This window comes from Mus caroli, unplaced genomic scaffold, assembly GCF_900094665.2.
Source record: "Mus caroli unplaced genomic scaffold, CAROLI_EIJ_v1.1 scaffold_12106_1, whole genome shotgun sequence".
NCBI lineage: Eukaryota > Metazoa > Chordata > Mammalia > Rodentia > Muridae > Mus > Mus caroli.
Genome location: NW_018390261.1, coordinates 10,150 through 19,925, shown reverse-complemented (window position 1 = coordinate 19,925; position 9,776 = coordinate 10,150). Strand labels below are relative to the sequence as shown.

Here is a 9,776-nt window from a genome sequence, read left to right as displayed (position 1 = left end):
ATTGACGGTGTCTTTTGCCTTGCAGAAGCTTTGCAATTTTATGAGGTCCCATTTATCGATTCTCTATCTTACACCACAAGCCAATCATCCTTTGTCTTATGTAAAATATATATTTATTTTGAATAAAATATTAATAAGAAAATAAGGGCACCTGAGTAACAAGAGGAGTTTTTATCGTCTGTATTTTACCTCATTCTTTGCTTAGTTCACTCTTCATACAAGAACTGCATATATATCAACTCTCTCACAAACACTACAGACACTCATTTGTGAATGAAATATTTGTGCACATATATGCAAAGTACTGAGATATTTCTCAAAGTTAGCATAGATTAGTACTAATAGGTGTTTGAGGGATTTTAGATTAGAAACACAAAATGCACGTTTTTATTTTTAATAAAATAGAAATCAGAAAACAAAGGTTATTTGTGTAGGAATATTTGGGAGACAAACAAAGTGATGCAGTGTGCCCTTCAAGTGCTTCTTCCAGGTCCAAAACAGACTCAAGTTTCCATAGAAGAGCAGAGTCAAGAACATGACAGCAGGTTGGCAGGTGGTGTCCCACCCACAATTGTGTTATCACTACCAGTGCTTCTGTCCCTCTAAGGTGGTATAAGAAAATATTAGAACTGTGTCCAATCTCTTTCCCTTTTCTGGGAAACTATCTCTCCAATCTGGTATCATTTTGTTCTTCCAAAATGGAATTTCTAGTGGAATCCTCATTCCTCTGGTGTCCATTATTTCAGTACTTTCATAGATTAAGTGGCTCATGTATCAGAGTGCCTTCATTTCTGCCATTTACACTAACTTAAAACCATCTCATCTACTCACCAAGTCAGCTTACACTGTGTGTAAAACTGTTATGACTTTTGTTTTTCCCTCAATTTTCTCCCTGGAAAACTGATTTCCAGGATGCTAGGCTGTTACACTTTTGTTTTGTTTTGTTTTTTTATGTTTTGTTTTGTTTTGAAGACAGGGTTTCTCTGTATATCCCTGGATGCCCTGCAACTCACTTTGTAGACCAGGATGGCCTTGAACTTGAATCCACCTATCTCTACCTCCCAAGTGCTGGGATTAAAGGCAAGTGCCAACATGCCCGGCTATCTGTTGCACTTTTAATCAAATATATTTGACAGTAAGATTTCTGCAGGCTGATATTTCATTTTGTGTCTGTTTAAATCTTTATCATCAGTACCCAGAAATCTGTCAGGTATATAGTAGGTGTTTAATAAACAATTTTTGCATAAGGAATCTTGAGATTCTCTGATAAGACATATTATGTTATCAAGAACTGTCTGTGAGAGGAACAGGAATGTCACTAGATATTTCACATGCCTTCTAGAAAGAGTTCAAAGCAGAGCTGGTAATACTTCCCAACACCCATGGGAGCCTCTAAAAGGCACATGCTAGGTCTATATCACTTCAGAGTCTTGTTATATAACAATTTCAATTATACCTCAGTTCTGGTGCAATTGACCAGTGTTAAATCGGTATGGAACATTTTATTCCTTGTTCAAAAGAACAGTATGGGAAAACAATAAATCATGATGTGGTAATAAAGGAGAAGGACAACCCATACCCAGGGTCTGATACACTGATGAACCCAGGCTACAAAGGGAGATACAAGAGTCTGCCTGTGGCATGTATGTCTTGGAACTGCCCAGGTTTATAGGTAGACCAGCCCAGCCATTCCTGGACTTTCTTTCATCCACATCACAGGCATTGCTGGCAATGAAGTCAGCTTTCCTTCTGTCTATAATCACCTGGTTTTCTGTAGAGTAGGATCAGGACCCCATGTTTTCACCCCATGGAATTATGTTTACTTCCCTGTTTCTGTAGTATTTTTCCTTTCTTTTGTTATCTTTATTTTTTTTTGTAGTCCAGTCATTTTCCCTTCCCACTCTGTCTTCTGACAGTACTTTATCCCACTTCTCCTCCCCTGTCTTCAAGGGGATGTCCTCACCACCAACAAAATGCCCATACCCTTCGAGATCTCCCCATTCCAAGGGGCCTTAAGTCTCTCAAGGGTTTCTCGAGTCTTCTCTCATTGAGGCAACATCAGACAGTCTTTTTATTTGAAATGGAGTCACCAGAGAAGCAATAGCAGAGTTCACCCTCTGGCTGCCATAGTCCATGAACAACCCTATGCCCTTCTGTCATAAAAAACTACATGTGTATGTACCATTTACATCTGCAATATACCACACACATATACAAACAACAACACAAAGAAGTATAAATTTATATACAATTTAACAGTTTTTTTTTTAACAAAATGATATCTTGACTGTCATGGTACTTTTGAACACTCCAGACATACTGAATATATTGTGTTACCAGTGTTCAAAACAACATTTCTTTCTTTAATGCAAGCAGCACATTGCAGGGCACTGTAATAGAAATAAAGTTCTAATAAGGGGTGAAAGCCCACACATGTAATAATGGCCCATGAGGAAAGTGACACAGGCAGATTGAAAAGATTACACAGCAAGCTGTACTTGCCAGCTGAGAAGAATCTCAATGGTCCGGACCAAAATGGAATCTTCCTAGTTAAAGTCCAGGTTCTAGTTTCAAGCAGCTAGATAGGTTCTCAGCCTCTAGGTGCCACTGGCTGCCTTTTGGGGGAGGATTCATTAGAGCCAGAGCCCAGACTAAATTATATTTTATCCATTTCCTTTCAATTTCTCTGCTTATGCTGCAGCATACAGGGAGAGGGGAGAGAAATAAAACTCGAGTGTTGCTTTAAATCACCCTAGATACAGTAGGTTTTTGATTTCCATCTCTTTGTTTGAGATCTTTCTCTTGATTGGTCCTAGCTCTATTCTTATTACGAAAGTACATCCAATCATAGGCAAACAGAGCAAATAGAAGTCTGTGAACACAGGGATTTTGCAAGTCAGGCTCCTGGCTGGAGTCCAGCTCTGAGCTGGGTCCAGGCTCTAGCCAGGACCTGACTGCATGATGCTGAGTAGAGAAGGGAGACTGCTCCTTGGGTCTACAGGAGACAGAGCAAATAGAAATGCAGTGTAAGTACAGTGGGCTAGCATATTGTGATTCCACACAGTTATTCTTAGAGTCATTCAGTGCTCATTTCATCTTTCAAAAGTGTATTTCTGCCTCTGAGACCACTTATATATCATGTTTACACAGCCGTCAGTCTTGAATTTTTCTGAAACAAGTGTGATTCATCTTAACCTTCAATATCTGGAAGACTGGAGACTTGATGCCTTTTACACTCCCTTCATGACCTACTATGTAAATAATTGCTATTTAATTGCATCTCTCCATGGCACCTTGAAACTAAAAAATCTTAGAGCTAAAACACTTGCTAAGTTAGACCACGTTTGTGAGTTGTTCATTTATTGTAGGTTTATTTTCTTCAATTTATTATTGTTTGAGTTTTTCCATCCCACTCATTTAGGATACTCTGTGCTAATCCACCCTTCTAAATCTATTCTCTTTCTTTCTGTATTTCATTAGTATGTAAACAAAAATATGATATTACCACTATGACTACTAAGTCTACTATGACTACAACATAGTATTAAATTAAAACAAACAAAGAAACAAAGAAACAAACAAACAAACAAACAAACAAGCAAGCAAACATAGAGAAAAGTAGCCAGAATAAAAGTAGTGGACACTTAGGAGACACTCATTTCCACACTCACTGAAATTCTATAAAAACACCATACCAGAAATTATAATATATAAGCAAGTAGACTGCCAGGTTAAAAAGAAAAATTGTTGAAAAAGCATTATGTGAAAAAAAAATACTCCTCGAAAAATGTATGTGTGCTTTCTGTTCGAACCATCTCCAGTTAAGCCCCACCATTTTGAAGAAAACTTATATGCAGTGAGACTCCACTGGAGAAATAGATTTTTTTTATTGCTCTCAGTTATCCATTTCGTAGAGCTTCAGTTTTTCAGATATTATCTTTTACTGACATTCTCTTACCTGATACTCAGTACTGTTCATAGAGACTAAGGAACTCTAACGGTGGCATCTTCCTTTATTTATATCCTACGATCATTAAAAATTCTCACACAGTATATTTGTCAAGCCAGGTGTGTATTGCTGCAGGTTTGTGGCTAATATATTTGTTTCTTCTTCTTCGGTGCCTTCTATTATCTTAAATCCAATGAAGGAAAGAACAAGCCCATAGACCCCTAGAAAGAACATTTCTTCCAAAGTATCCTTTCTCTCTTATGAGACACATCACATGGAAGAGAGCGAATACCTGACACTATTAACGATACTCTGCTATGTTTGCAGACAGAAGACTAGCATAACTCTTCTCTGAGAATTTAGCAATTGATGCAAACAGATGCAAAGTTTTAGAGCCTCACATCAGACAGAGCTTTGGACCCTTGCAAAATAGTATGGGGAAAAATTAGGGGAGGCTATGGTGTCAATCACATCACAAGAAGACCTAAGGAGTCCACTAACCAGCATTCATGGGGAATCACAAAATCTGAACTCTCAACCAAAGAACATGCATGGGTTGGAACTAAAGTTCCTACATATTTGAGGCATATGTGCAGGCTTGTCTTCATATAGTTCCACTCAAACTTAGAGCATGGTCTGTCTCTGACTATTTTTGCCTAACTTTGGATCCCTTTAACTTAGCCTGTCTGCCTTGTTAGGCTTCAGAGGGAGAGTGTTTGTTTAATCTTGCTGCAACTTGATGTTCCAGGCAGGTTGATACTCCTAGGCACTTCCCTTCTCTTCAGAGAGGTTGACTGTGTAGTGTTGTAAGAGGAATTGTGAGGGTGAAACTTGGAGGAGAGTGGGGAAAGGGGGTTGCAATCAGGATGTAAAGTGAATAAATAAGTTATTGAAAAAAGAATATAATTTTGTTACATTTCTTCATTTCCTTGCCCTCCATACCATTTTATATATCTCTTCTCATTCTCCTTTATACTCATAACCTCCTTTTCACTAAATGATATTTTATATATATATATATATATATATATATACATGTATTTATTTATATAAAAACTTTTCATTCTGTGTATTATTTCTTGTATGTTTCTTTTCACAGTAGGTTGTTTAGACTTGTCATTTTCACTTAGTATATAATGTCTGCTTATCTTCATCTGTTTCTGTCAGTCACTACAGTAAGATAAGTCATACATATTAATGCAGTTAATTACTCTGAGTGATCTTTTGAAATCATAAACCATTTTCAATGAATTTATTAAATATAGTTTGTGTCTACTGTATGTATTGTCAGTGGTTCTTAACCTTTATAATTCTGCAATGGTTTAATAAAATGCCTCATAGTCTTGCCACTCAACCTTAAAATTATTTTATATCTTCTTTAGTCTTTAATGTTGCTATAGTTATGAATTGTGATTTAAATATCTGTGTCTTTTAATATTCTCAGGTGAATTCTGTAAAAGGTTCATTCGTCCCAAAATGGGTCTAAATATCCAGGTTGAGACCCATTGCCTCATGTTCATTTTGTTCCCTGAGAATTCCCATTCTTGTACAATATTTTGAGAGAATTAATAATTCAGCATTAGTAGTTCAGGTCAAGGGACACACATTGCAGACTGTTCAGCAAAGCATATACAAACACAAAAGTGTTTCATAACTTAGGTATCTCAGCAGAAGAAATTCTCATGCTGCAAATTTGATGGAATGATGGATTAATAACAGCACCTGGGAAAGTTGAAATTATAATTAGCTAGAGATACTCATAGAGCTGAAAATTATATAAATAAGAACAGAGAAATGAGGGAAAAGGAAGGTCACATCCTTTTTTATGGTGTATGACATCTTTTGAAAAGCCTTCTCATTCTTCATCAGTTTGGATAACACAAGCAGGTTTTAGAAGTTCTTATGGTAACTTAGTAAGTGTTGCTGTTACTCTCTCCATAGGCATTATTAGTTGGAGGCTGACTGGACAAATTCCAATATTGATCTGACTTGTTATTAGGAGATTTGCACTAGGGATGCATCCCACAGTCAGGGTGTTGAATGGGTTTCTTTGAGGAAAGTTAAGAAATCAGATCCCTCTGGACATAGTCTAGCCTGTCATGATCTCCTTTGTAACATTGGTGACCTCATACCCAAGTAGAGGCTGATACATGGTAAGTTATTAAGAATTCACTACATTATTCAAATAATGATTATAGTCTCTGAAATTTTAATAGTTCAATAATCAGGTTAATTTTTTCCTGAATCCATTTTAATTTAATCTTAATATAAATTTAAATCTAAAATTACATTAGTATTTTATTGTCTTAGAACAGTATAATGCTAAGCTCTTATAACTGTTACTTAGAAATGGAAAGTCATTGGAAATTTTTTGTTATACTAATATTATGTAATTTTATTGACAGAGACAGAAAAGTAGCCATAGAGCTTTCTAAATATAATTATTCTTAGTTACCAAGATATATGATTCATTAAAAGCGCATCAGCTCCTAAGGATTCACTGTGGAGATCATACTTTGTTGATATCACATCATAGAATAGAAGCGCAATCAATGAAAATTTCATATGGGACTTATTACTATTTAGTAATTTTATATGATTTAATATTTAAAATTTTCATTAATTTATTAAATAGAGATTTATCATACACACCATCACATCACTAGTCTCAATTCCAATTTTGTGTCCTTTTTCTATAATAATTTATTTATAATTCATAATCATTGATTTTAATTAGTACATTGCACATGTATGTATTCTTGCATGCGGTAAATAAAAACATGATTATTCAACAGTTTCAATAATGAAACAGAAAAGGGAGAAACTAGGTTTGAGAGAAAACATAAGCACTGAGGTACAAATTATTTATGGGAATCTTGAAATGTTCCTATAGATGACATGGGCTATGAATAGTCTACACATATATCTATGGTTAATTCATCCTGATTTTACTATATATCAGATATATGACATGGCTACCTTTCTTACTTCCAATTCTGCATCTTAATAGAAGTTTAGAAGGAGAGAAACTGTTATCTCTTGATTCTATTCAGTTTATATCTATGCTTTGCTAACGTGTGTTTTGTTGTACATTGTCTTGTAAGACCCCAAAAGCTGGGCCTCTGCTCCAGTCCTGGGATGTGCTGGTCAGCACCCCAATGACTTGAGAGAAAACCACACCTGATGCAAACTGCAAGAGGTTTTATTTTCAGCTAGCTGAGAACTAACTCCTTCTGCCATGCAGGGCAGGGGAGTTCTTCCCTGAGCAGTGAAAGTAGGGGGCTTTTAACAGCTAGCTGAGGAATTGGGAGCAGCTGGGAGTAGAGTTGGGAGGAGTTAGGAAGAGTTGGGATGAGTTGGGAGGAGTCGGTAGGAAAGTTGGTAGGATTTGGAAAGAGTTTGGAGGAGTGTTCTTCTCTGCCCGGATATCCTTGGTAAAATTACAATTATCGCATCTCTGGCTGTAAGGCTCGGAAACAATAAGGCTTTTTGCTGGCTATAGAGAACAAAGAGCTTCTTTCTGGCTGTATTTTTAGAGATCAGGGTAAACAAGCTTGGAAAACGTACTGTGGACACCTATCTTCTATGGAGAAATGCTCTAAGTCGGGGTCTCACAGTCTTAGGGTTACTATTTCTGTGATTAAACTCCGTAATCAAAAACACCCTGGGGGAATAGTGTTTATTTGATTTACACTACCATATAATAGTACATCATAGAAATATATCAGGGCAGAAACTCCAATAGGGGAAAAGACTGTACACTGTAGCTAATGCATAGACCATAGGGAGGTATTGCTTACTACTTTGTTCTAAGAGTTTTGCTCAGTTCTTGGGAACCTATAATCACCCAGCCATAATACCACCAACATTGGGGTGGGCTGTCTCACATCAATCTTTAATTAAGAAAATGCCTAGCAATACTTAGCTACAGTCATATCTGAAGTAGCAGTTTTCAATTAATGTTTCATTCTCTCTAATTTCTCTAGCCTGTATCATGATTACAAGAAACTAGCCAGCACATACATGGAACTCTTGTGCCAGTGACAGGATCACCAACTCTATCACAGTGTGCCAAGCATCTACTGCTTTACATGACCTCTTCTAGTCTTCACCTCACTACCTGATTCCCATTTATACACCAACTTTGGCTGCCAGCATGAAGTATATTCTTGATCACCCCTGGAAAACAGCTTCTGTGTGGTAATCTCAGGGTATAGTTATCCTAATGATGCTGATCTTTTCATAATCACAACCTATCCCTCAGCTCCAATGTTCCAGCAACCATTGTCCCAGCAAAAAAATTTCCTATAGTGTATCTCCCTCCCTGCCTGCCCCCTTTCTCTGTTTGCATGTTTCCAGTCAGGGGTGGGGGCATCTAGAAAGTCCCAGAGACTAAGGATGTGAGAGGCCTCCAGGACTCAGTGGGGATGACCATAGGTGAAATTTCCAACAGTGGAAACCTAAATTGACTAGCTCCAGTAGAAAGACATAGCCCCCATTTGAGGCATGGCACCACACACCCATTTTAAAATTTTTGAACCAGAATTGTTCCTGTCTTAAGGAAATGGAGGTAATAAAATGGATAAGAGACTGAAGAAAAGGCCCAATTTGGGACCCATCCCATGCTCAGGCCCAAAACTCTGACACTATTACTGATGGCATTCTATGCTTGGAGACAGAAGCCTAGCATGGCTGTCCCCTTGGAGGCACTACCAGCAGCTGACTGAGACAGATGTAGAACCTTACAGCCATCCATTGGATTGAGGTCAGGGACCCCTATGAAAGAGATAGGGGAAGGGCAGAAGAAGCTGAAAGGAATTGCAACCCCATAGGAAGACTAGCAGTATTCACTAGCCATGAGCCCTCAGCTACCAGAGACTAAGTCACCAACTAATGAACATACATAGACTGGCACATGGCCCCTGTTATATATGTAGCAGGGATATATGCATTGTTTGGCCTCAGTGGGAGAAGATGTCCTTAATCCTATAGAAACTTCGTACCCTAGGGAAAGGGGATGCTAGCACAGTCAGAGTCAGGTGGAAGTAGGTGTGTGGATGGGTGAACAACATCTCAGAAGCAATGTGGATGGGGTATGGGGTAAAGGACACATGAGGCAGGGACCAGGAAAGGGGGCAACATTTGGAATGTAAATAAATAAATAAAATAGATTATTTACTCATATAATATTTTATATTATATAATACAGTCTCATATATCATAATATCCTAAATATTGTTTCTGGTCTCTTACTCCTCCTATAAATACCAGAATATATACCATGTATCAGAATTGCATCATACCAGGCATTGCCAATACAAGAGTTATGGATTTGAATCTTCAATTATGTGTCTCAGACATACTAAGGCTTGTAACAGGAATTATTACAAATTATATTCTAGGTTTAGGGAAATCATAGTGTAAATAAAGGGAAAAAAACAACAGAGAACTTGTTATCTAGAGAAATGTTAGTCATCAATCAAGAACCCCTATTACATTGTGATTACACATTGAAGCCGATATGCCCCCCAAAAGTCAAGGCTACTACTTTAATACTGATATTTATGGTGCATCTCCATCATATTTATAGTCAGTTAGAAAATTAGCTCCTATCTTATAAAGCTTTGAAAAAGAATGACGGCCAGCCTGGTCCACATCCCTGTCTTTTATGTATCTAGGAAACTTCAGTTTTATATAGAGGGCTTAAGGAGGATTTTCCCCTATTTTCTTCTCATAAATGACTCTGAAACTGAAGACTCAAACTCACAATACCCTCTTGAGTTATGGAGGTTTAGCCTGTCCATAAGATTTTTTTTTTTTTTGGTTT

The 9,776-nt window shown here is 37.3% G+C and overlaps 1 long non-coding RNA gene across 5 annotated transcripts in view; it reads left to right on the top strand.

Moving 5' to 3' along the window:
• LOC115030329 overlaps positions 1-9,776 on the top strand; it is a 39,701-nt gene that overhangs the window by 24,722 nt on the left and 5,203 nt on the right. For 3 of the 5 annotated variants that reach the window (XR_003835909.1, XR_003835907.1, XR_003835906.1), the window contains one exon: positions 7,936-8,149. The exons of 1 other annotated variant lie outside the window; for it this stretch is intronic. This is a non-coding gene — a long non-coding RNA (uncharacterized LOC115030329). Of the gene's footprint in view, positions 1-7,935; positions 8,161-9,776 lie in introns of all 5 variants that reach the window. One more of the 5 variants, XR_003835908.1, reaches the window with a different exon arrangement.